Genomic DNA, 27,497 nt, shown 5'->3' with positions numbered 1-27,497 from the left:
GGGTGGAGGGGAAGCAAAAATCTACACAGCAATACAAACTACTCTAACTATCCTAACACTATAACTCGAATCACCAAGCGAGGGGAGGAGACAGGGGAACCTATACTAACACTAACAATTTTTTAAGAAAAAAAGATACTCAAAAAGGTTTTACCCACTTGACTAAGTTGGAGCTCAAGAGATCACGATGCATAAGCTATACGCAGCAAACGAGATCTGGGGGTGGAAGGCAGTGGAGGTGTATTATGGGTAAGGGGAGGAGTTTGGAGCTAGAAGCAGGTGCTAGTAACAGTTGCCGGCTCGGATCAGATACGGATCCGCAACCCACAGGTTGAAGGCCAAATGAAGTAAACTACTTCAGATTTATCATTAACCAATTGGTTGATATGGTTATAAAAACTCAAGGCTGGATCTACCCATTTACCTAGGTCCTTAAAAAGAATCTACAGTTTCAAATCACTGTGTGCTGTATTAAGTATTCACCTTTCAAATTTATGCCTCCCAAATATAATATACTTAGTTTCCAATGCGTTCATCAGCACATTATTCCCCTGTGCCCAAGTGGTCCATTTAGTCAAATTCTTTTGTAGACATGCCCTACTTGTACCAAGTAATCAGTTTACTCGTGGTCAAGTTATCTGCATACAGACCGTAAAACACCTTAGATAAAAAGATAGATCTGAACAGTACAGTCTAAACAAGTATGGGCCTAGGAGACACCCTGACTTTAACCTTGAATTTCACCTGTCCAATTGCTATACAATACTTGACATGTCCCATTTGTAAGCCATGCATCCATCTTATCAAGAGTACATAAATACCTAGTTCTAATTTATCAGCGTTTTGTGTATGAGCCTATCAAATGCTGAAGTTAAATCTTTGCAAGTTACATCGCAGCAAAATGTTTCATTTACAGCTGTTATTATATTATTATAGAACATTATGTTACAGGTGTAAGAGGCTCATTTTCAATATATGCATGCTGATATATGGTTTCAAGTCCTAGCCTTTCCAGTTATGACAATTTATCTAGTATGACTTTATCCATTATTTTTCCACAACATTAAAGTGAACGTGTATGGGCTGTATAATTCTGGGCTTTTCTTAATTCCCTTTCCCTTAAAGACAGGTTTAACAAGCACGTCTCCAGTCATAAGGAATTTCTCCACATTCATATAGTCTAATAAATAACAGATGTAATGCTATAGTAAGTTCATCCAAAGTGTTCCAAAGTCATTATTACCAATTCCATCTCCTCCATCTGCTTTGTTTGGATCCAGTTTGAGTGTTTTTTTTTTCCCAATATAATCTAAATTTTAAATTTAGTACCGGAGGTTACCTGGATATCACCAAGACAGTTTATCACTCCCTTTGTGGTGCCAAACTACTTTGCATAAGATTTTGTAAATACATCTATAATCTGTTGTGTCTGAGAATAAATTATAGAATCTATACACATTTTATTAGTTTTATATGTCTTTACACCTACCACATTCAATGCATATATAAAATGGTTTCCTATTACGCTCAATATCTTTATATAAATTTTCTTCAAAGTTTTCCTGATCTTGTCTCATAACTTACTCTATCTGTCCAGGTTGTTTATTTCAGTTTTCAAAGCCATGGTTTGACCTCTTTTTCTATTTCTTACATTTTGTCTCTCACTATAACCAAGTATCTTGTTCTAATGGAAATATATCTTCCTGACATTGTGCACCTAGATCCTGATTTAAACTTCTTGTTTTATTTTTTGATTTAAACAATTTATCTTTCAAAACTTTCCACATACCTACTCCAGTTTTTCCAATGAACACATAATTCTAATTAATTTTATACAGCGCCTGTTTTGCTTCCATCTAATCTGTTATTAATCTGTGCATTCAATCAGATTTCAGTTTATCAGAATTATCTAGCAACAAATTAACTTTTATATCCCCATGATCACTGCACATCAATGGTGGTAAAAATTTTGACCCGATGTTAACAGTAATTTCTTTAGGAACATGATGTCTAGAATGGCCCATTCCCTGGTAGTTTTTTTTTTTTTTTTTTTTTTTTTACAATCTGAAGGAGCTGCTTTTCCCTGAACATACATTGTATATAATTTATTTACTAACGTTGTTGAATCAATATCATTCCAGTCCATTTCTGGAAAATGTAAGTCCCCAGCTACTATTATTCTTCCCTCCTGTGCTTCCTGCAAGAAGTATATGTCAGCACTTGACTTTGGTGGTCTACACAAGAAAACAACTGTTAAATGTTCCAGGGTTGTCTTCACTGTCAACATTACAGTACTGGTGCTATCCCTCAAAGTGTAATAATGACAGGTGTCCAATCAATCTTTTTTTTTAAACACCTTTATCAAATTATCACTTGTGAAGTAGGCAAATTTACATTTAAACAAAAGCAATCAAACTGTATTAAATTAACAAACATTATACTTCACATATATTGCTATATATCATATAACTAAGCAACATTACATAAATTCAATTCCTGCCCTTTTTTTTTTAAACAAGAAACATCTTTAGTAAACCATACCTTACAACATAAGCAATCAAACATTTATATAAATGACAAACCACACCAACACAATCCTAGCAGCAAGCATTTGACATTTGATGTAGAGAAGCCTTAACTGTGTAGCTTTGAACTACCTCTTCAAATTGGGTAATATCAACCCACTCTTGTTCTACTGGAAGAATCAGCTTACCCCACTTGACTCTTGCCGTCTTCCCCTCCCAGATAAAGTCCTTCAGCTCTTTAATAATTGCTGTTCACAACTTCTCATCTGGTTGATAAAAATATGCCTAACCTTAGTACAAGACTAGACTAATGGGACTAAACATTTTGATTGCTTGTATCTTACTATCCATATCACAAAGCTTCAATTTTCTCATTTTGTGTATTATCTTTTGTTTAGTCTCTTCCTACATATCCTTAGCTGCCACACCAGAATTATTTTAATCCATACTCCTAAATATTTCATTTTATCATGTCCCCATAAATACAGATATTGCGGAACCAATTTGTGTGTGGTTACATAATTTACCACTACTGCCTTTGTTTTATCTTCATTAATTTTCTATCCAGAAACGATTTGAAACTGTCTCAAAATGAGGTATTCTATCAATCTTTAATCCCTATCATAACACTCCCCCTGATTTTTTGTTAGGATATCTGTTACAGTAAAAAAACAGTTGTACCCTGACAGAACTGGTTTCCAGTCATTGTTCTTTAACAACATTTCTCAAACAATAACAACATCAATCTTATAGTGACGTGAAAAAAATTTCTAGTTAAAAAAAAATAAATAAATAATCATGCCCCTAGCATTAACAACCATCAGAAATGCATCAAATGTTGCTAGCTGTAAACAGTTACATTTTCAACCTGGCAAAAATACTGCCTTGTGTTTGACAAATACTGCAAAATATCTGCTGCAAAAATTATCTTCCGTGGTACTGACAACTGCATACTCTCCTCTTAAACACCTGTACCCAAAATTAAGCTCAGATGCACTACACATTTCCATTTTTTTAATAAGACATTTTTTCACATACGTATTTACCCAAAAAAATCTTTTCATTCATGGCGACCTGACACTCCTTTCTATATGTCATTTATGAAAAATACACCCCAATACCTGTGCCATCTAAAAAGGCTGTAAGCTCACTACTAAAAGTCATAGAGACCTTGTTGATGAAATCATTTGTATCAACATAAATAAAAACAGACCCATACTTCTCTACATTAAGGTGTTCTATGCCTTTTCTCACATCCACTAGGTCTGCTCCTGGCAAGCATAATACTATTCAATGTTCATTATATTTTCTGCAAATGTAAATATTAGTTCCTCTAATAATCAAATCTCTAATTACAACAATATATTATCTGACCAGATCTGAAGAATCTTCAGCTTCAAATTCAATATCTGCTCTAAAAATTAGTAGAAATAATTATCTTCAGTCACCATTAATCTTATTAAATCCCACTGTTTTAGTTTACTGCATTTGTACACATACAATTCTCATCCAGCTGGCTTTGTACATCCACAGCTTAAGTCATATTGTCAGCCTATGTCTTTTTTCACTCTTTTTATATAGTTATGTTGTTCAGTCCTTCCACATTCAATTTTGATTCCTTTCTCTTCACCTGTCCCTTGCCTCTTTCTATCTTCTCTTGGAATAATTATTCCTTTTTAGCAGAAAAGTATCAGTCCTTTTTATTATGTATTCGTTTTGCTTTATAAACATTAGTTTCATTTTCCACCCTGTTTGTTGTAAACCTTTTCCTTTATTTTATTTTATATGCCCTGAATTTTCAGGTTGTTGAATACTTGCAATAATAATTCCAAATCAGTAGGGGTTGAATTATCTTTACTGACAATAAACACTTCCATTTCTAAAATGTGTTCTATTTGCTCTTTGCCCAACATTATTGATCTCATCGGTCCACTCATTAATATTATGTAACAACAGTTCTCCATCCCGTGCCGACTGCACAAGTGCAGTCAGCATCAGTAACTCTAGACTTACTACGAACAATGATAAGCAAATCATCCAACTTTTGACATAAGGAACAATCACCAGTGTTATTGTTACCTTTAAATATACATTGTATTTAGTATATTGTACAGGACACTTGTGGTTTAGCAAATTAATGGCATACTCATTTAAAAAATTCATTTTCAGTTGTAAATGAATACAGAATTCTAAAAAAAAAAAAAAAAAATGAATAATGAAAATCTGTTACCGCAGAATTGGTGGACATTTTGAATCATCAAGGCTATAACTCATTCCAAACCTTTTCGGCCCCAGAACTTAGGCCAAAGCTCCAAAGACGCTGGCGTTTCCATATTCATAATGGATGCGCACACCTCCAAACTGGTAGCACAACATAACACTTCTGAGAAACTTCCGGTGCAGCTAACATTGGGTAAGACAGCGATTCAGGTTGTAGCCTGGTATAGCTCCCCAACCATGTCCCAAGACTCACACTCCACGTTCCTAAGAACCCTGGAGAATATTAGGGTCCAACCTAATACTCTTATACTGGGCGACTTCAACTACCCCTCCATTAACTGGGAAAACTACTCATGTACCAATACACTTGCCCAATGTTTCCTGGAATTCATTAATTCCAATGACCTAGACCAGCTCACTCTTACCCCCACTAGCGGTAGCAACATCCTTGACCTGGTCATTACTAACATGGGTGACTGTTGCTCTACATCAATAGTCAACTCCTCCCTGGTTAGATCTGACCACAAACTAATCACCTTGGAAATCCACATCCCTCCCACAAAAGGTAACCACCATTAAAAACTTTTCCAAAGCTAACTTTGGGCTCCTAAAAACAGAGATGGCCAACTTCACGGCACCCATGGAAATGGAGAATAGTTGCATGACCGCCAAATCACACACCAATGCACTCTACGAACACATACACAAATACATAGATCTCACCATACCCAAAAGAATCAAGATGCTCTCCTCCAAAAAAAGAAAGCCAATCTGGTTGTCCTCTGCCATAAACGAACTCTACAACAGAAGGAGGAAACTGATGCAGAATAAGGTAAGTCCCAAGACTGGAAAAACTCCCTTATCAGCCTCAACAAAAAGTTGAGATCCCTTATCAAAGCCTCTAAAGCTAGCTATGAAAACAGAATTGCAGCAGATAGTAAAGACAACCACAAGGCCTTCTATAGTTATGTAAAGAATCTCCACAGCAATACCCAGATTTGCTCTGAGCTACTGCACAATGGTACCTCCTGTACAGAGTCAACAGATACTGCCAATATACTGGCAAACAGATTCAATGCCAACTTTACCCCCCCCCCCAAAGGACCAATCATTATAGCAGTAGAATGCCAGGCACCCAGTTATCCTGCTGCACAGGTTAAAACAGAACTGTCCAAGGCCAAGGATACAGCTTCTATGGGACCTGACAATATCCCTGGCTGTGTTTTACATGAACTACAGAGTGAACTGGCACCTCACCTGTGTGCCCTGTTCAATCACAGCCTCATCTCAGGCTTTGTCCCTACCAAATGGCAGGCTGCCACAGTCATCCCTCTCCACATAGGAAGAGAGGGACTACAGACCCTGGGAACTAGCGCCCCATTAGCCTGACGAGTCTGATATGCAAAGCTATGGAACACATCATCATGGACCTAATAAACAAGGATATAGGGAATCTCCAAACTCTGGATCCCACACAGTTCGGTTTTGTGAAGGGTAGATCATACCTGCTCAACTTGGTCGACTTGAGTCAGTCACTAGAGCTGTGGATGAAGGCAAGGTGGTTCATACAGCCTACCTTGATTTGGCCAAGGCCTTGGATACTATTCCCCACTCAGAAATCATACAAAAACTCACTAAGCTAGACATCAACCCCTATATCACTAGGTGGGTTGCTAACTGGCTCATGGGTAGAACCCACAGTGTAAAAGTAGCTGACTCCATGTCAGACTGCCGACCAGCCACGAGTGGAGTCCCACAGGGTTTGGTATCTACTTCTCTGAAGTCCAGGCCAACACGAAGGGATACTCTGGCTGACAAAGTTTGCAGACGATTGCAAGTTGGGAGCTACTATCAATTCCCCAAGTGATCTTGACATCCTACAGAAAGGCCTCACTGAGATCAGTGACTGGTATCAGAACCAAGGCCTTAAGCTCAATGCCAAAAAATGTGTCGTCATCCCCTTTGGGAAAAACCCGGTTCCCATGAATTACCACATCGATGGTAGTCTAGTGAACACAGAAGGCATTATAAATGAGATCTGGGAACACAGGTTGACAGCAACCTCTCTTTTGACCACCACATTGCCACTGTGGTCAGAAAGTCCTATGTGGCACATCTCATTACTAAGGGTTGTGCATCCAGGAAGAAAGAGGTCATTGTCTCCCCTCTACTCTTCCGTATTTAGGCCAATCATTAAGTACAATGCTTCATTTGGCATGTACCTCACTAAACACCTGCAACAACTGAAGAGGCCACAAAAGTACCTCACAAAGAGGATCCTAGGCCTTAAACATTTGTCATATATGGACAGACTTAAAAACTCCAACTATTCTCAGTCTCATATCGTCTACTTAGAGGCAATCTCTGCTTGACTTACAAAGCCATGTCGGACCCAGCTCTGTTAAAAATGCTGCATCTAAAGAAATCCCTCCACACCACATGCTCCAGATACCTCAACCTCATTACAATAACCAACAAAACATGCTGGAGGGACAGGTTCATAACCCAGTGACTGCCCATGCTATAGAATAGACTTCTGATATATGTCAAGCAGAGTACATCACTAGCGCTCTTCAAGAGAAATCTTGACCAGCGGCTTTACTCGACAGAGGCAGTGGGAACTAAGGTCGGGTGGCACAATGCCAGGGTAATCCTATGGGCTAGTCTTGTAAAGGCACCAGGGCCATTAGCCTAGTACACACCTATGAACCTATAAGAATACCCACACAAACAAAATACAACTAAATATTACATTAAGCAGAGTAAAGCTGTTGCTCTGACCATATCAGTTGAGAAAGCCACAGAAAGCTGGAATTCCTTAGCCTATCACTTGCAGCCGCACCTCTTTTTAAACAGAAAAGATCAGTAAATTACAAACTATCAATCTGGCAAAATTTCTTGTCTACAACCTATCCATTTCTTCCTATAAACTGTAAAAAACAATATTAAAAAAATAAAATAGAAATCAAAATAAATATTCTCATACCAGAGAACTGCACAATCACAAGCCAACAAAGGATTATTTAGATAAGCTCCGTTGGCCACATTTGAGGTCTCAATAGTGAAAGCAATACCTACAGATCCAGAAACAATATTAAACTGCCACTTAAATGGTTGAGAAAAATGTTTTGTTATATGACCAGAGAAGATGTTATTTTGACAATGCAGGCAATAAAGGTAGACTATTAAAAGGACTTGTTCTTTGAACTCCAAGAGAAGCTATCATCCTTTAATGTCAAAATATCAGAGGTGGAGGACAATTCTGAAAACCAGAATTACTGTGGGATTGGTGTAACACACACACACACACACACACACACACACACACACACACACACACACACACACACACACACACACACACACACACACACACACAGGTACTATTTCAGCTTTGAACCAAACTGGTCTGGCTCTATAGCACAGATGGACGAAGCCATGACTGTGACCCATGTGATTGGGGTTTACTCACTCACCCTAGCATGGAGGGGCCAGACAGGGAGTTGGAGAAACATGGGGACATTCCCTGCTGCCCCTCCTGCGGGAGTTTTGCACTCAGAAGCATACTAGGCAGTGCTATTTCCCCAGTGTAAACTGGAAAACACAATGCTTAAGCTGTGCAAGGAGGGGCAAGGCTGCTTAGGAGGAGCTCCCATTGTTAGAGTGGGGGAAGGGAATGTCTTCCTTAGCTCATTGCACACCTCTCTCCTCCATCTTGCCAGCTATGCACAGTTAGGGCCAGGGAGAAAGGTCAGAAAATACTAGAAGCACCCCTAGTTCTTGTCTAAATAATGTGTCTTGCCAGTAATGAGGAAGGAATCATCTGAAGCATGGCTGAAGATTGACAGACAAGGGTTGGGGGTCTGATGCAAACTGAATGACTAGTCCAGCATTACAGTGGACTGTGTCTATATGGTGTTTTCATCTTATTTAGGATTTTTGATCGTATATGTACTCCAGTACTGTAGTTTCCTTATGGTAATGGGGAGTTAAGCAACAAAGTTCTTTCATATCTTTGGATGAACTGCAATCTGGGCCAGAAAGAGTTTATTTTGATAATGACTGCTCTAACCTAGACATCTGAACAAAAGGCCCATTTTTTGGAGGGGGGGGGGGTCATAAGAGAATGCAAGAAGAAAAATCTGAAATTATTTTTGGGATATATTACAGTTCCTAAAATTACCTTTCCCTGTAGGCATGATATGTTTTTAATTTAGCAGCAGCAGAAGAGTTAAAATGGAAAGAATACTGCTGCATTTTTAAATTAAATGCAAGCTGCCCCCTGGTCGGAATGACAAGGAAAATTTTGAAGTCTATCTAAAAAGAAAAAGGTTGGAACATTAAATGTTTTTAATTTTTTTAAATTATAGTACAATTATATATGAAAATTATGTGCTTCTATAAAGTTATGAAAATAAATGTTTTAAAATATTGTTGCTTTAAAATGATTTTTTAATTAATTGAATAATTAGTTAATGAAAATTAGGTATATATACTTGGTAAGAAGAATTTTATTCAGTCTGAAGAAGTCATTAGTAAGACGAAAGCGCTTACTGAATAAAGTGCTGCTACTTTGGTGAATAAAGGCTGTGTTGTGAAGATCCAGTGTGAATTACTGGTTGTTGCTTTGTTGGTGTTTTGCTGAATTCTCTGGTTTTACGATATGTTTTTCTGATGCATTACTGGCTAGGGACAGGAATTTGCACTCTCTTCTATTCATTACGATTTTTAAGTGTTTTTTTAAATGTATGCAAAGAGAAAAGCTGATGGCATGAGAGAAATCATTACTTCAAGCCAATATTCAGAGAGATGAGGACTAATTACTTGCAAATGCTACAAGGACCGCTTAGACACATCTTTAAACAAGGTGGAAGGAGAGGACAGCAAAGTCACTTGGCTTGGGACCCAGAGTGTGCTACTCAGGGGGAGAACAGACTACAAATATTATAGAATTTGTGGTGAAACAGTCTTCTAAACACAGTGAGGGATGTCATCAGAACTGGTGACAGAAAACTGGGAAACTCCAGCATAAAGTTAAGGCATTAATCGCAGCTTATGCCCCACAGTAGGAGTGTGATGATGAGGGAAACATATTCAGGCAACAGTTGCCAGAGCTACAAGATTAAGTCGGACAAAATGTGTTGGTGTCGATTATGGGGGACCTAAATGCTCATACTGCAACAGAAATGGAATAGATAGGACGACTGTCTGGGTGAACATAGGCAGGAGAAACAGGAACAACAGAGCCCATTCTAGATTTCTGTCTGGAAAATGGTTTGTTGGTGGTCAGTACACGGTTCGCCAGCATAGACAGTCACAGGATCACACACAAGTGTGATTAACATGCAATTCAGACAGACTTCCACCTAGTAAGGAAAGGGAACTGAAGTAGACTGCAAACTCATCCCAAGTGAAACTATAGACGCAAGCATAGACAACTGGTGGCCATTACCAGCTTCAACCACTGGTCAGACAAGTCTCTACGGTCAGAGACTGGGCTGAAGACCTAGAAGATGAGTGGAGTGAATGAAGTGGAGGTCACTATAATAGTCATGGCTCCAACTGCTCAGAAGGAAGAGGAAATAAGTGAAGATGAAGAATGCAAGCATCTCAGACTAGCATGTGTTAAGACTATGAACCATATATGCAGTAAAGCCAGGAAAAGATACAAGATATACAAGGAAAGTTGAAGGTGGAATGTAGAAGTCTGTGAATTTATCAAGTGAAAGGAAAAAAAAGACGACAAGAAGAAATGGAAGTTAAATAAATGAACCAAGTTACAATGGAATATGGGTTGGTTAACAAAGGGCAGAAAAGAGCTTTCACAATGGCAAAGAACAAGGTGTCAGAGAAACTGCATCAGCTTCTAGAAAGTCACTCAGCAGATACTACAAACACTATCAAGTAGAGAGGCAAAGACAGAAACGTAAATAAGACTGTTATCAAGACACCATTCATAAGGTATACCAGCAACGATCTACTCACCAGTTTAGAGGACAGCAAATGAAGACGGACAGAATGCTTCCAGCAACTTCTGAATGGAAAAACTGTATTCCCCCAAGCAAAGCCGAAAAACTCATTTGAGAAGTACAGCTTTAGGAAAAATGAAGTAAAAGAAAACAGAAGGCTCAGATGAAGTCAAGGTAGATATGATCAAAATGTTGGATGAGTTAGGCTAGAAATGACTCCCAAGGGTAATCACAGTATGAAGAGGAAGGCATATCCAAGATGATTGGAGGAGGGGGACAAAAAAAAACAGAACAAAGGAGATATTCACAACTGTGGGCAGTACAGAGGTATCAAACTCCTGTCACTCTGTATAAAGTACTGTCGAGGGTGACTGATAAATATGCATAACAGTAGAAAGCAAAATAAGAAATGAGTAATTCGGATTAATATCAGGAAGCAGCAAAACTGATACAATGTTAGCAGTGATACAGACATACATTGGAGAAGAAGCTAGACAAGAAAAAGCCCAACTGGGCATTCCTAAACTTGGACCAAATATGCGACAAGGTTCCACGAAAGCTGATTTGGGCAGTCCTAGAAAGATCTGAAGTCCCACAAACACTGCCATAATCAGTGCAGGCTTATGAATAAGGACCCAATAAAAGAGGTATGAGCATTTTTTGAACTCAGTATTTTCCAGTGGGAGTGGGGATATATCAGGTTTCCGTTTTGAACCCACTGCCATTCATACTGGTGATGGACTACATCAGCAAACAGGTAGGGGGAAACAGATCAACAAAGCTGCTGAATGCAGATAATATGGTATTATAAGCAGACTCTAAACAGGTACTTCAGCAAATGACAGGGGAATGGAATTTAAAACTAAAGGCACACAGGATGAAATGTGAGTACAGACTAGACAACTATCATGGCAGCAAAGGGGTAAAATCAAAATAAGCTGAATTTCAAGATAAAACAGTTTAACTGTTTTCCATTCTAACAGTTTCTAGTAACTGGGAGGGTTAGTTGAGGAAAATGGAAGTCTGAATAAGGAGGTCAAAGCTAGAACTCAGACAGCTCCAGCCAACTGGCACAATGTTTCAAGGGTAACATGTGACAAGAATGCCAAAGAAACTGAAAGGTGAGGTGTACAGTACAGGGGTGTGACCAGTACTTCGGTATGATACAGAAACCCAGATAAAGTGCTTGAAACAGGCACTGCAGGTGCACAGATTAAACCATACACACCCATAACATTTCGAGGGTCACTTTTTGCACAGCAGAATTGAGAGGTGAACATCCTCACTTTTAAGGTTATGTACCTAACTGGAGGATTCACCCACAAAAAACATGCAATGGGAGCTCTGCATGGTGACATTCCACTTCAGCACATAACCTTCTGACTTGTCATGGACTCCACCATGGTCTCAGGTGTACAACAGAAGCATGACAGCCACACTTTCCCTGGTACATTATCCCCTCCCCACCCCCTTTGAACAGGGAATACAAGCAGGTATAATACCTTCAAAACCCTCCATCCCATCTCTGGCTACTCCAGTGCCAAGTCTGCTAATCAACACTTGGTCAATTGAATTGCAAGCAGGGCTCCTTCCCTCCATATCATGAAGTCAGCCTAATTATATTTTAAGTCAAAATTGTTTACAGTTCCAAAAAATCACATGTAGTTGATTTCACATACACAGGGCATCTATATTCTGATATGCATGCATCCTACAGCTCATAGATATTTTCTGTGGCAGTATTCAATTTAACTGATAGCAGCACTGAAAACAAAAAGTATCGGCAAACCTGAGCATTAATTGTAAGTTAACCATAAAAAAGCAAAACTGGAGGATTGCTGTGAGCAAAAAAACCCACAAATTTAATGTAACTTTAAATAGCAGAGGAATGTAGTACTGGTTGCTTAGCACTTGTAAGCACTCCCATTTGACCTGGATTATTGGTTGTTTCAATACATGTGACTTAGTAGATTTTATAAAGGAAGTGTTTTACCATTTCATTTTATCTGAAGAAGTCTGTCCATAGAGGCAGACAAAAAGCACTTCATTAAATTTGTGTTTTTTTTTTTTTGCTCAAAACAATCCTCCGGTTTTGCTTTTTTATAGTTAGTTTTTTATTTTTTTCATTCTTCTGTATTAATTGCAAGTTACCGCATTCTGTTTTACAGACTTTATATGTGCGGTGCTTTCATTCAAATAATGTTATTTATTGCCCTTGATATGCATGACATTAGCATCTCTACTATACAAATGTAAACTAATTGTGTTGCCTTTTGACTGTATACTTCACACTGAATGTGTGCTTTTTATGCCATGCTTTCTTGAACATCCACTGTTTTTTTATTAAATCACAAGTCAGTTTTTAGTGAGTAACCCACACTACTGTTAATTTTATACTGCATTTTGAACTGCATTGTGTCTGTACTGCACTGGTAATGGGACTTCCCAGCCAGATGTCCCAATTAAGCAAATGTTTTGTTTTGTACTGTTTTCCCATAAAGCAAATTTATGCAATTAATGACTTAATTAAATATGTGATGATGAACAGTAGAAACACCATGAAATTCAGTACAGCCAAATGATACACAAATCTTTTACATTTTCACAAAAAGAAATTACATACAACAGTAAGCCATCATAACATGTGAAGATGGCCAATATTTCTGCGGTGCAGGTCACAGTACAAAAAAACAGGCAACCCTCATTTAGCCCCACATCATCATTTTTTAAAACAAGAAACATCTTTATCACTAATGACACAGGCAATCATACATTTATATAAATGGAAACACACCACAATGACTTATTTCCACTTGCAAACATATCACATATACCCTCTATACAGTCATTGTCAATCAAACATCACATAGCTCATTCAATTCCTGCCTTTTTTAGACCTTATTCCCCTTCCAATAACATTATTCTGCATGTATTATTCCCACAATTCCTATTTTTTTCTGGGATTTGCCCCAACCCTTTTCTAAAGTTGCAACTTCCAGTTCTTTTCTGTTACTAAATTCACTACATCTAGTATGGTTGGTTTAGACTTTGATTTCTATTATCTAGTAATTGCTTTTTTGGCAGTCACCAAAATTAAACTCAGCAAGACCTTATTATGTCTACGCTATTCCAATTCTGTATCACAGGTTCAAAAAAAATAATAATTTCCTTAGTTACACCAATTTGCTCATCCAGCATCTCTAATAGTATAGTCTGCAGGGAATTTTTAAAGTCTCCCAACTCATTACACTCCCAAAAGTATGTTCCCAATTACCTTTTACATCTCCATCACACCTCCTACATTTGCAATCCACCCAAGGAAAAATTCTTTAACAGTCTGCTTTGGGTATAAAAATACTGTGCAAACACTTCCAAGAAAAAATCCTAAATCTTCTAGACTTTGCTGCATATATGGGAGCCATACATATACTCTCCCATTGTTGCTTTGTGAATTGCCTATCCAATCTCTCTTCCCAATCCTTTCTAACCTCCTCTGATTAATTTCCATAGTTATCGTGCAATACTTTCACTGCCTTCTAATTATCCTTTAACAGCAGCATCTGTTCTAGATGCTACTAAAAACTCTACCCTTATCAGTCTTTCACTTAGGACCCATTCCTTTACATTTGCTTTTCCTATCCAGGACTGATATCCAAGTATAGGCAATCTCTAGCCTGCAGTGCAAATGTGTTCTTGGCCTCTTCCCATTCCATTACCCTTTTGTCGCCAATTATTTGCTCCCAATACCTTGGTTCCTTTGCCAGTTTTTTCCAGAAAATTCCATCCCCTTCTAGCCTACCCTCTGTACCCGTAATTGCAGTCATCCCTATCGGAAGAATCTCCTTTCTCCAATCCCAAGTTGGCATAGTTCTTAGAATACTTTCCGAATATAATTTTCTGTATGGTTATTGTTATTCTCCTTACGGATCTGCATCCAAAATCCCACTCTCTCCATTTCTTGAGCTTCCCCCTGTTTCATCATCATCCCTTCACACTTTGAATTATAGCACTCTGCTTGTGCTACATATAGGAGCCTTAACTGTGTAGGCCTGAAATACCCCTTCAAATCAGGTAATCCCAAACCAGCATGTCCTAAAGGAAGGATCAACTTATCCCACTTGACTCTTGACTTATTCCGATCCCAGATAAAATCCTTCAACTCTTTATTAATTGCTATCCATAACTTTTCCTCTGGCTGATAAAAATATGACTGACCTGTGTTTAAAACTAAAAGGACTACAAACATTTTCACCATTTGTATCTTGATATCTATACCCATAAAAGAGCTTCCACTTTCTCAGTTTTTGTATTCTATTTTATTTAGTCTCTTCCCACATACCCTTAGCTGCCATAATGGTATGGGTTAAAAATGATTCTGTTAAGTATGTCATTTTATTATGTCCCCATTAAGTATTACTATTGCTGAGCCAATATGGGTGTGGGTACATAGTTTACAGTTACTGCTTTTGTTTTATCTTCAAAAATGTTGTATCCCGAAAAGACATGAAACTGGGAACGTTCAGCAAAAATGAAATGCCCTTTTCTGGTTTTATCAATATAATATTTCAGACACATTTACCATATCAATTATATTCTTGAATTTCTGAGTCTCTTATTTTCTTTGCCAATGGTTCTAAATATACAATAGACTCCCTCTTATCTGGTCTCACTGGGACTGGACCTTAGGCTGGATAAACAAATGACTGGTTAATCAGAAAAAGTACACAAAACATTTATAGGTTATAAATCAGGTAGAATAACAGGACTTGTGTTAGTATGCATTTTTCTAATGAATATGAAATCAAACTCAAATGTCTGTCATTATTTAGTCCAGTCGAGGCAGAAGTATTGTTCTTCTCTGTTGTATTTTGCTAGAGTATGGCATAAATTTGATGGCCAGTTAAAGACAGGCTGGATAAGAGGGAGTCTACTGTAATGCAAATAACAAAAGGGAAAAAGGACAGCACATCATCATTCTTAGCTCACCACATCATCATTCTTAGCTCATTGTTGAAATTATAAACAAAAAAATACTCATCCATGGTTCATTAACAATATTCCTGAAACTGCTTGGTGACCGTAGATTCTCATTTTCTATGTGATCATAAAGTGCCACACATACCTCTCAAGTATACTCAGTGTTCTTCATTGTTCTACACTAAAAGGGTCTGCCACGGATTCAGTAGCAAGAATTTTAATTATATTTATGGTAAGTAATTCTGAATCATTGTAGTTCATTAAAGTCATATTTTATAGGGATAAAGTAACATTTTAACCATTCTATAAGCCTCCTACTTGAAATTGTTTGCAAGCTGTTAGTAAATATTCCACATTATGGTGATAGAACTTTGACAACTTTCTGCTGTATGGCATCACATCTAACTGTTGCATGGTAAAATTTGTAGTGGACACAGAAAGGTTAAAATGTGTGAGCTAGAACAACCACATCTATCTGGCTTTAATAATTACAAATTCTACTTAAGAAATATCTCTGACATTATTTCTCCAAAATCATTCCTAATCCAGTACTACAGCTACAGGTTCTCAAAACTATTTTTATTTATTAGAACTTGTTAAACAGGATACAATGCTGATCTCAATGGAGTATTTTCAGAATCAACCAGGGAAAAAGAACAAAAATGTAAAGTCTGACAGAACAATAAGAAACAAGATCAATACACGGAGTGACAACACATGGTCTATACATGGAATGAATAAAGAAAATGACATTTAAACCTAAACAGCAAGCAGGTCCCCAAAGAAACAAAAAGGGCAGGGCAAACATACCATCCTCCCATTTAACACCTGTCCCTCTTTGCACAAGGCAGTCTTTATACAAACAGTAAAAAAAATAAATGTCTTAATATTCCAAAACAAAAAGTTAAGTTTCTTTTAATATTTGTTTTTAGCAATTATTTTGTAGCAGAAATTCTTAAGTATTATATGAAAGAGCATAAGCCACTCAACTATCAAACGCAAAGATTTTATTTTGGCAAAAAAAAAAAGAAAGTCAGCCCTTTGTCCTGCAAAACCTCACCTTTACCAAAACAAATCCCACTAAGGGGATTTAAAAATGTGGCAACTATACCTTTTGTATCTGCCTCGCCTCTCTACACCTGTCCGATAATATTCCAGGTGCAAAGTTGGTCGTGTATCAGATCCCACCGTAAAACAATGGTTACTGGGATGCTCAGTCCCATCATGATCTGACTAGACCCTTAGTACACAATAAAACTTCCCCAAATACATAAAAGCAACAGGAGCATGCAATGATTTAACTACGTTAATGCCAAAAAGCATTGTGAAGGAGTTAAATCAGCAATACTGTACACATCTTTCTCAAATAGGTAGACACGTCATAGAACTAAACAATCCAAATGACATTTTATTCAAAAATATCAAGGTACACTTTCACCGTTTTACAAAATAGCTTTAAAGACGTAACATAAAGTATGTGCAGGTCCTTGAAAACAGTTTTCATTTTTCCATCTTCAATTAAAAAACATGTATAATAATAATGAAAATCTAAAACAAAATACAATAAAGATAATTATACTCAGCTAGGAAAATGTTAACGCAATTCACATATTCGAATAGTTCTTTGCTCCTGTAAACTGCTGCGAAAAAAACTAAGTAACTATACTGACCACATGCTAACAACAAATATTTTAACATAATGTAAAACTTACCTAAATCCACCTGCTTAAAAGTTTGACAAGTTCCTTACTGTGCCTGCTCCTGAAAGTCCGTCTTGAACTCACACTTCAGCTGTTCTTCAGTCCAACTCCCGCCGCCTCGGCATTCAAACCTAAAAACTGTTCTCTGTATTAGGGGAGGAGAATGAACTTGCTAATTTCATTGGAGAGCATGATAAGACAGTTAATTAACAAGCGTAATACAAAGCGAAGTTGTTTAAATTTTAGTAATAGTGTTTTAAGTTATCTTGCAAAAAAGTATGCATTTATTTTTTCTTTTACAGGTAAGATTTGATGAGCACCCCTGCAATAATTTGGTACGGACCATTTTTGCTTGGGGTTGCAATTTTACATGGACGGAATAGAAGGCAGTGGAAAATGAATGTTAATACATTTTGAGTATATGCTAAGTACTCCACAGAAAACTGTAGACCGTACTTTTTAGGGAGATATATTAGACGTCGATTACAAAAAGTATAAAGTCTTGTGTTTTTCTTCGTGTGATTTTTCACATAAAAATGTACCCATTTGGGGGTTCTTGTGTTTGAAATAAGTATTCCATAGTAAAAGCTATCACTGCGTTGTTAATTTGGGTAAGAGTTTGAAAAGATGGGCCGCACACATTGATTTTTCCCTAGTATTACGTTAATTTGTAAGACTTTTGAAATGTTTGTTATTGCTTTATTTTCTAGACGGAATTAGTACGGTAGAATAGAAGTTGCTAGACGGAAGACATTAAGGGTGCACCAAATATGTGAAAAATGTGACTGTGACAGCAGGTATAGGTATATTTTTGATGCCGTTTTCCATTTGACGTGCAGTAGGTACTTGACTGGTATTGTTTATATTTATTTTGAGATGTGTGAAAGTGTTAAAGGAATAGGCAGTATTTAATGGGAAACGGAAAGGAGCTGCTTTTACGCATTACGTTGTTATCTTTTTTGTTTTTAAGTTTGTAGTTTTAGTTTACCACGCTGGCTAAAATTCATATTGTTGAATAGATGCATCTGTTGTCATTTCTTTCTGTACCGGTTGTCATGAACACGTGTTGCTGGATAATTCATATCTAATAGTGGAATAGCATGCTCGTTTTAGTGAAAGCGTTTAACACACTTTTATTGGATGTCATATAAATGACTGATAGCTACTGCTCACTTTCAAGACATGACACTTCTTTGGCAAGAATTGATTTGTCAGGTTTAGTGCCATCTTGATATCCAAATAGCAGTGCTCATAAAGATATTCTTAACACTTCCAGAGAAGAGGAGAAAGTTTGCGCAGCTAAACCTATTCAAGTTGTGAGGTAGGATTCAATGTTCTTCCTGCTAATTATTCCTCGTTTTGCTAGTTTGGTTCACTTTAGGAGCGGTAGTGTTCTACATTTTGGTGGTGGAATGTTAAAAGTTTTTGTGGTAATCGTTTTTTATGTCCTTTTTAACTACCAACCCTGATTAGTTTCATCGCTAAGTTTTTGTTTTTCTACGTTTATATGTGTAACTATATAACTAAGAACTTTTTAAATGTGCGTTTTATGTTTATATTAATTATATTTTGTTAAATTTGTAAGTGTGATATGTTTTTTCTGTGTGTAGATTTAAAGGAAAGCGTCTTATTATAAAACAAGATATTTATTTTAATGCTCAAGGAAGAGCTAGTAATCTATGTACTTCATTTTGGCTTGCAGTAGTTCATTTAAAAATGTTATGATCTTTTTGCATATAGTTTCAAGTTGAAAGTTTTTATTTTCTTCATCAATTTGTTTTTGAGCAATTTGCCCCTCTTTTAGTAGATGAAACTCAAATGTTTGGTGATTGCACAGAATATCACTATTTTCTGCTGTGACATCATAACTGACTAGTCTGCCCAAATTGTTGGTTTTCAGGACCATTTTAATATATTTAATAAATATAAACACACACACATTTTTGTAGCATCAGTACAAACACTATTTCTCAACTTCTCCTATGTGCAACATTTTTTACTCAGTATGTTTGTTTTTATGGTTATAATACCAGCAAATGTTTAACTTTTAGAAAACATTCTGTTCCCTCTATCCATTACAGAGGACATATATCCCCAGAAAAATATATAGTGCTGAAATGATTTACTAGTAAAAGTAACAAACTCCTATTGAAAGGACAGGTGCTTGTAAGTATTTACATTTAAGATTTGTACCTGGCACAGACCATCTGGTCACTGGAGAATCACTTTGTTTCCTCAGGAACTTGAGTACATAAAATGGATATTGCAAATTAATGAATGCTTACTGATTGTTAAATAATCTATTCCATTTTCTACTTTTAAGCAATGTCGATTAGTGTGGCTTTAAACATTATAGGAAGCACAGTCTTGTTAAAATCAGCTATTTTAGAGTATGTGTATAATGCTTGGGATCATGCCAGGTTAATGGAAACCTATAAAATTAATGTTGATCTTGTCTCTCTCTCTCTCTCCCATTAATCTGCTATCCCATTGTTGTTTTTATGACTTAGGAGTAAGTAACTTCTTAATATAAAATAATAGGGACTGTCCCTGGTGTGTGTAGGATCTCCAGACTTCATGCCTTCTCTTGTGAATATAACATATTGATGTGTTCTCTTGCAAGTGTAACATGCAAAGATAAAAAAAAAATCAAGGACTGTCTTTTTAGGTGCAGTTGTAGTAATCTCTAGTGAACTTAATGGTGTACATAACATTAAGACACCAGGTTGACTTCAAGTGAAGGAAACAGACTTGATGGGTGTTGTCATAGCAACCACAAAAATGCCAAGTAAAAAGTAGTATTTCTAGTTTTCTCCATGTGGCAAGAGAGTGATAATGCACTGCCCATGGGAGAAGGACATTGTGTATATAATTGTGAGAAAAATGTTGTTTGCATGGACCCATTTGAGAGTATTAATCTAACTTATGATAGGTAAGGTCAGCCAGGGAATTTGGTTATTTGGAGCTCATTTTTTCTTGTGTATATGTTATGTTTTGCCTTATTTTTCTGTATGTACAAACCAACATATTTTAGCTGTTTTTGTACTGTGTTCGTTATTTTTAGTAAAGCTCATGTATTAATCATGTAAGCCTTTCTGGCTGGCACTTAATAACTAAAAAGAGGATCATCCTTATTTACATTTAAGTCATGTGACCAAGGGAGCCCGCAGGATTTTTTGCAGGGGGGTTGCAAGCCCAGAGCCCCACCCACATAGCTCTCCCCACCCCCTGCCAACATAGCCCTGCCCATGGCCACCCACCCCAAGCCCCGCCCACACAGCCATTCCAGTGTCCCATTACTTGGCTATTTCTCCCCATTTGCCGTAGACACTGTTCAAATCTCTGTGTGCATACTGTTTTATGCTTTAGTTCTACAATGATTACAGACAGTTGGATTTAATTTACAACTTTTATTTCAAACATTATAGCCCAAACACTGAGACATTTACTAACCCTAAACAAAGCAATAGTCTTACAATGAAAACAGACTTGGCATTAAAGCTTCTCTACTTTTGAAACTTACATTCAATGAAACAGCATTGAAACCCACATTCAAAGAAAATGCATCTGGCCAGTGGCAGGTTATTTACCTTTGAACTGTTTTCAAGCAATAGGCTCCTTGCACACTGTTAGGGCCATGCAAAAGATTTGATTTACCTGATTGTATTAATTATAATATATAATTGAATTATATCCCTTGTATTATATAGCAACACTTGAGTGTCTCTGCCAAAGTAAAAGTAATCTGAATAATTCCACATTAAAGATATCTGAAACTAATGAAGATGTTGTTGCTAGAAAACTGTATATTTCAGTGTTTCATCCACAAATTCAGTGCCTGCTTCCGTCAAAGAATAAATTGCCTATGTTAAATTAAAAAATGGTAAGCTGGAATATTGCAATAGAAAATGGATGGCAAGCTGAAAAACAGGTTCATAGTTATTGGGCATCTCATCCAAAGGAGGACATCCTCAGGACTGCAGCATACAGATGTACATGCTGTAGGAATAGAACCTCAAGCCTCTCCATTAAGATGCAAGTATTCTACTTGTGGTGCTACTAACATAGCTTTAAAACTTTATACCACTATAGAGATACCATTTGCTAAACAAAACAGTTGCACATTATAAATAGACTTTGCATAAGCAGCAGTAAACTTAGCTTCCCTTAAAACTCAGTTCCCTGAAAATGCACTTAATTCTACCTGCTAACTCTAACTTGGGCATTTCGCTTTCTCTCTCACAATCATACCACAACCCTCAAGGCCTCAACCTTAGTGCAAGAAATCTGGACAAAGCCTAAAATAAATAGGGACAGATTATAAATATGGCTCTCATAAACTTAGAAAATTGCAAGAGTAACAGGATTTGTGTTAGTATGCATATTTCTAAATGATATGACATCTAAAACTGAAATGTCTCATTATTTAGCAACTTCAATCCTTTTTAGGAGGAATATGGGGCAAAAATCTGGACATTCTGCAAAAACCTGGCCAGCTGAGGGGTATGATACCTCCCTCTTATACACACACAAAATAATTCTGGTCAGACTTGAATTAGTTCTGGGAAGGTTGCACTGAACGGCACCGTGCTTGATCTGAAGTGGGTGAAATCCTGGTAGCCAGTGATAACTGATCTGCAGCTCAGCAATGTGGAGCATTAAAGCATTTTTAGCACAGCATTGTTTCATCACTACCTATTGTGTTTGCACATAAGCTGTAGCTATTTCAAACATTTGCCTTTTTTGATTACTACAGAGTACATTTACCCACCAGAGCTATTGTGTTTTGACTTCAGTGTGGAGCTTACCTAGTTGTTGCAGGGCTTGGCTTTTAAGTAAGGTAGCCATGCTTATTTACCATATACCATTAAAGCCACCCAACTACAAAAGTGTACTAACACACAGACACTGCTATAAGTCACTGGTCTCCAATAAAACGTAATGAGCTTCTGAAAATAACTGTAATCTTGTCCTTTTATTACAAATACTATAATATGCATTTCACTACCCAAGGCTTATACATTATCTAGTTATATAAATATTCTCTGCATGGCAACAACGAAAAGGCTTTCAATGCTGGTAATTCTTTAACAATATGCTTACTTGCATCTTACAATCTCCAACAAGCTCACCTGATGTTCATTAAACCATGGCTACTTAAACAGCGCAACAGGGCACTGTGACAGCATGCAGTTCCTGAATAATAAGAAGCATAAATCAACAGTATAAAAATCTGATAGAAAACCAGAACATTCTGCAAAATCAAGGACAGATGAAAAGCCACGGTCGTATTTGTGATCTACCTTGGATGGGGGAATACTCTGCACACTTACACTGCATAACTGCTCCTTGCCTTCCTTGGACACATCCAGAGCCACTACAATGGGGGGCGGGGTGCAATAAGTATGTCATAATTTGAAATGTCTCTGGCTGACAGTGATGGCTCTGACACTCATACCTCTCAACCTCAGAGCAAGAAATCTGGACAAAGCCATACATAGAAGTGGGACACAGGCCCAAAATTAAGGCCAATTTTTAAATATTGCTCTTATTAACTTAGATAATAGAACAGTAGTAGGTCTTGCATTAGTACGACTTTTCTGAAGGGTATAAAATCTGAAACTCAAATGTCTGCCATTATTTTCTAGCTTCAATCTTTAATGACTTGCCACTAATTTGCCAGAAAACCACAATTTTATGAAAAACGGACCAAAATGTGATGCAAAAATACCTGTCAAAAAAGGGACACCTTTTTAATATTAACATTGTTAACTTGAGCAGGTAACAAAATAAGAGCATCTACATGCATTTCTGAAATAAAAGTAATCTATAACTCTGATCACTACAGTTATATATAATTGTAAACCCTCCACGTTTTCTTCCAAAATTGCCATTTTGGAGGAGGGATTATTAGGGGAGAGCAACATTTTGAGCCAAAATTGGGGGGACAAATGAGAGGTTTGGATATTCCTAATCCACAAAGTGATTTGCACGTACCTCTCAACCTCTTAATGCAGGAAATCTGGACAAGGCCCAAATATATTGGGGGGGGGACATACAAACACTACTAAAAATTGCTCTTGTATAAACTGGATAGTCTTGCATTAAAATGCATTTTTCTGAAGGTTATGATGTCTGAAACTCAATGTCTGTCATTTAGTGACTTAATTCCTAAATGATTTTCTAGAAAACCACAAATTTTATGAGGAACAAACCAAAAATAAGAAGCAAATATCTATTCATTCTGCAAATATATGGACAACTGAGAGGTATAGTTCAACCGGGGCTGTCTGAGTTTGCTACCCCCCCTCACAAAATCATGATCAAATGTAGCCTCCCCCCTGCAGCCATTCCAACGTCCCATTCCTTGGTTATTTTGCCCCATTTACCATAAACACTAATGTGCATACTGCTTTACTTCTGGATTGATTTAGGATTTAATTTGAAAGTTTTATTTTGCATTTTACAGCACAAACCCTAATACATATCTGTTAAACAAAGCAATGCAGTCTCACAATGAAAATAGACTAACATTAAAACTTCTCTGCCCTCGAAACTCACATGCATTGAAACAGCATTGAAACCCACATTCAAAGAAAATACATTTTGCCAGTGGCAGATAAATAAACTCTGGGCTGTCTTCAAAATCATAGGCCCCTCGAATATAACATACGCATGCTCTTTGATACACCTTCCTGACTATTACATTATTTTCCTTGTACAATACAGTACAGTTGTTAGAGGGCATTTTAAATTTGTTTTGAACATTTTTCCAGTAAACAATGAAACAAAATGCATACACCAATGACAAAGCTGCCCAATTCAGAACATTTCCATCATAAAGTCTACTCAACCTTCTATAGTCCACCAGTATCAGTAAAAAATATGCACAATCTCTGTAGTAAAATCCACATTAAAGAAATTTGTAACTAATAAAGAGGTTGCTAGGTTGCTGCTAGCAAACACTTTATATGTCATTGTTTAATCTACAAATAAAGTGCCTGTTACCCTTGAAGAATAAATTGCCTTGGTTGCATGCAATAAAAAAATGATAAACTAGTAATCTCGCAATAGGGAATGGACAGCAAACTGATATCAGGTTCATAGTTACTAGCTATCTTTGCCAAAAGAACTTCAGCATCCACCCCCTTTACAACACAGTACAGTATCAGCAATGCATCTACCTACTGCGGGAGTAGAACCCACAGCCTTCAGCATCAAAAGCAAGTACACAATCCTGTTGTGCTATTAACAGTGCGAGCAGACTAAACATAAGCAGCACTAAACTTTTGCTCCCCTGCAGCTCTCAGCTCCTTGTAAAATCTACTAGACACTCAGCTGTATCTCTGAACGTTGCAGCACAAGAAATCTGGAAAAAGCCAAAATTTATTGGGGACAAAGGCCAAAAACAGGACACATTTTAAACATTGCTTGTATAATGTTGAAAAGTTGCTAGAATAAAATGCTGCGTTACCACCATACATTTCACTGCCACGTCTTGAACCCAGGGGAACCCTGTGCAAAACAGTCAGAGCAACATACCACTACGCCAAATCAACTGTTTTGTGAAAGAGGAAGACTGAAACTTAAATGGCTATCATTTAGTGAATTCAGTTCTCACCATAGCACAGCTGTCAACCTCTTAGCACAAAATACCTGAACAAAGCCAATAATGGGTGAATACAACCCCCAAACATTCAGTGAAATCAGTTCTCACCATAGCTCTCAACCTCTTAGCAAAAAACACCCAGACAAAGCCAGTAATGGGGGAATATAGCCCCCAAACATTCAGTGAATTCAGTTCTTACCATAGCTTTCAACCTTAGCACAAAACCTGGATGAAGCCAATAAACACCTGAATAAAGCCAATACTGGGTAAATACAGCCCCCAAACATATTCAGTGAATTCAGTTCTTACCATAGCTCTCAACCTTAGCACAAAACCTGGATGAAGCCAATAATGGGGGAATACAGTCCCAAAGACAGGGATACATTTCAAATATCCATCTTGTACACTTAGAAGAAAATTGCTAACATAAAAGCTTTTGTTACCATGCATTTTCTGAAGAATATGTAGTCTGACATTGAAATGAGTGTCCATTTTTTTAACATTTGTTAACCAGGAAAGTCTGACTTGGAAAAAAAGCAAATTTTTAGCAGAGGTCCAGGGAGAAACACTCCAAACAGCCAAGAATCAAACCAGAGAACATGTAGCTGTTAGGCAACAAGGACACATACAGAAACCACAGATTTTATGAGGAACAGAAAAAGTATGAGGGAAAAACCTGCAACATTTTTACAAATGGTGGTCGGTAGGGAATTCAGGCTCTTGCCACTTGGGCCCAAGGTATAGGGTTCAAGCCTTATTCTCTACCCACCACCATGTAACACCTGGGGCATTTTTTACACACACACACACACACATACACACATGCACACACACTACACTACTCACTCTGAAAGTGTCCCATCTTCCATCCGTTTCCTCCCGCTTGTGAATCCGTCCGTTTCCTCCCGCTTGCAAATCCATCCACTTCAGGTCCCATCTTCCATCCGTTTCCTCCCGCTTGCAAATCCGTCCGTTTCAGTTCTCGCTCGAATCCTCCCGCTTGCGAAACCATCCATGTGAATTCCCGCTCGCAAACTTGTAAATATGAGCGAGAGCGATGATGTCAGCACGCCTGCGACTGGACTGTCAGCATGGACTTCTTCTTAAAGAAGAACGCACTAAAAAAAAAAAAAAACCTTTTTTTAAAATTACCGCATTAACTCGTCAGCCGATTCCAGGGGGGTGCAAGTGCACCCCCTTGCACCTGCCTGCAGGCGCCCTTGCATGTGACACCATCTGGTTTAGACCTACTGTCAGCAAATATATTCTTGTACTGTTTGGAGGTGACAGTACTAACCATGTCAGGAAGAAGGCCATAGGAAATTGGAGAATTCTGCCAGTCTTCCATGAGAAGTGTGTCTGTGTACGCATGTGCACATATTTTGCTAGAAATCACGTTTTCCAAAGAGGAGTAAATGGAAAATAGTTTATTCAGTATTTCTGGACTGGAATTGAAAGAGCTGTTGGTTTTATTGAAGTGACTCTGAAATCTGAAAATGCTTAATAAGCAGTAGGACAAGAATTCAGGTCAGTTTGTTGGAAATAAGGGTTGAGAGTTAATAAGTACAATAGTGAGTTTAAAGTAATCACAGGTGTAAAATATACTGTTTGTCTGGAGTGACACTTACAGCACCAAGTTTAAAAGTCAGAAATGAAAGCCGTGTGCACAGTATTAACATTCTGGGTAGTAGGTGGAGACACTGAGTTAAAAGCTGCTAATGAGTATTGAAGTACAAAATCCAATTTCAAATCATACCATTTAAAGAATTTAGTTCTTCCAAAGTTTTATGTCGTTTTGCATTAGACTTGTGAGAAGCTAAATAGGGTAAAGTGATCTTCCATTGTTAAGTGCAGGCATAACAATGTGACCATTATATTTTGGCTACTAGATGTGGAGCCTTTGGATCAAAAGCTGCCTGCTTATATGAACACAATATAAGTTTGTCAGTGACAGTGAACTATTAATGGAATCAGTTGCAGTCTTAAAGTCTCAGGTGCTGGGTGAGTCATAGCAACCTTACCTTTCATGCTGAAAGTCAAGAGAATATCGTATTGAAATATTTATGTTAGTAACCCATGCTAATAGGGAGTATCTGTGTTAAATTGAGCAGGAATTAAGCAAATTGAAGGCTTAAGCAACATAAAACACACAGAATAGGCAAAAGTAGTATGATTAGGATTGGGTAGCAAAACGAGTTACATTTATAATGAGCTGTAATATCAGAAAGAAGTATTATGAAGAGAGCATTGCCTATTGTTTGCCATTAAGGAAATGGTCTGAGCTCATTTAGTTTCACTACTGGATACAAGTCGGGATTTCTTGGAAAGGTGGATGAAAATGTCTGCAAATTGTGTAGATCATCTGTTAAACAGGTAATTGATGGTTTGGAATGTGTTGTAAACATAATTTAATTCCGTCACCATCTTCCTACACAAGGCGGAGACTGTGCCTGTGAGCAGCACTCAGCAAGATTGCTCTTATTGTGCAGCCTGGGAA

At 37.4% G+C, this 27,497-nt stretch overlaps 2 protein-coding genes across 3 annotated transcripts in view; one reads left to right on the top strand and one right to left on the bottom strand.

Moving 5' to 3' along the window:
* Positions 1-17,687, bottom strand: part of LOC122806111 (centromere protein P) — an 888,624-nt gene extending 870,937 nt beyond the window's left edge. The window contains exon 1 of the mRNA XM_044076348.1: positions 17,404-17,687. The gene's annotated coding sequence lies outside the window, so the exon portion shown is untranslated. The remainder of the gene's footprint in view (positions 1-17,403) is intronic.
* A 157-nt stretch (positions 17,688-17,844) lies between these two features.
* Positions 17,845-27,497, top strand: part of NOL8 (nucleolar protein 8) — a 1,174,909-nt gene continuing 1,165,256 nt past the window's right edge. The window contains exon 1 of one of the 2 annotated variants that reach the window (XM_044077406.1): positions 17,845-18,233. The gene's annotated coding sequence lies outside the window, so the exon portion shown is untranslated. Of the gene's footprint in view, positions 18,713-27,497 lie in introns of both variants that reach the window. The other variant, XM_044077405.1, reaches the window with a different exon arrangement.

Source organism: Protopterus annectens, chromosome 7.part0, assembly GCF_019279795.1.
Source record: "Protopterus annectens isolate FY-2018-M chromosome 7.part0, PAN1.0, whole genome shotgun sequence".
NCBI lineage: Eukaryota > Metazoa > Chordata > Ceratodontiformes > Protopteridae > Protopterus > Protopterus annectens.
This window is presented reverse-complemented; position numbering and strand designations above follow the sequence as displayed.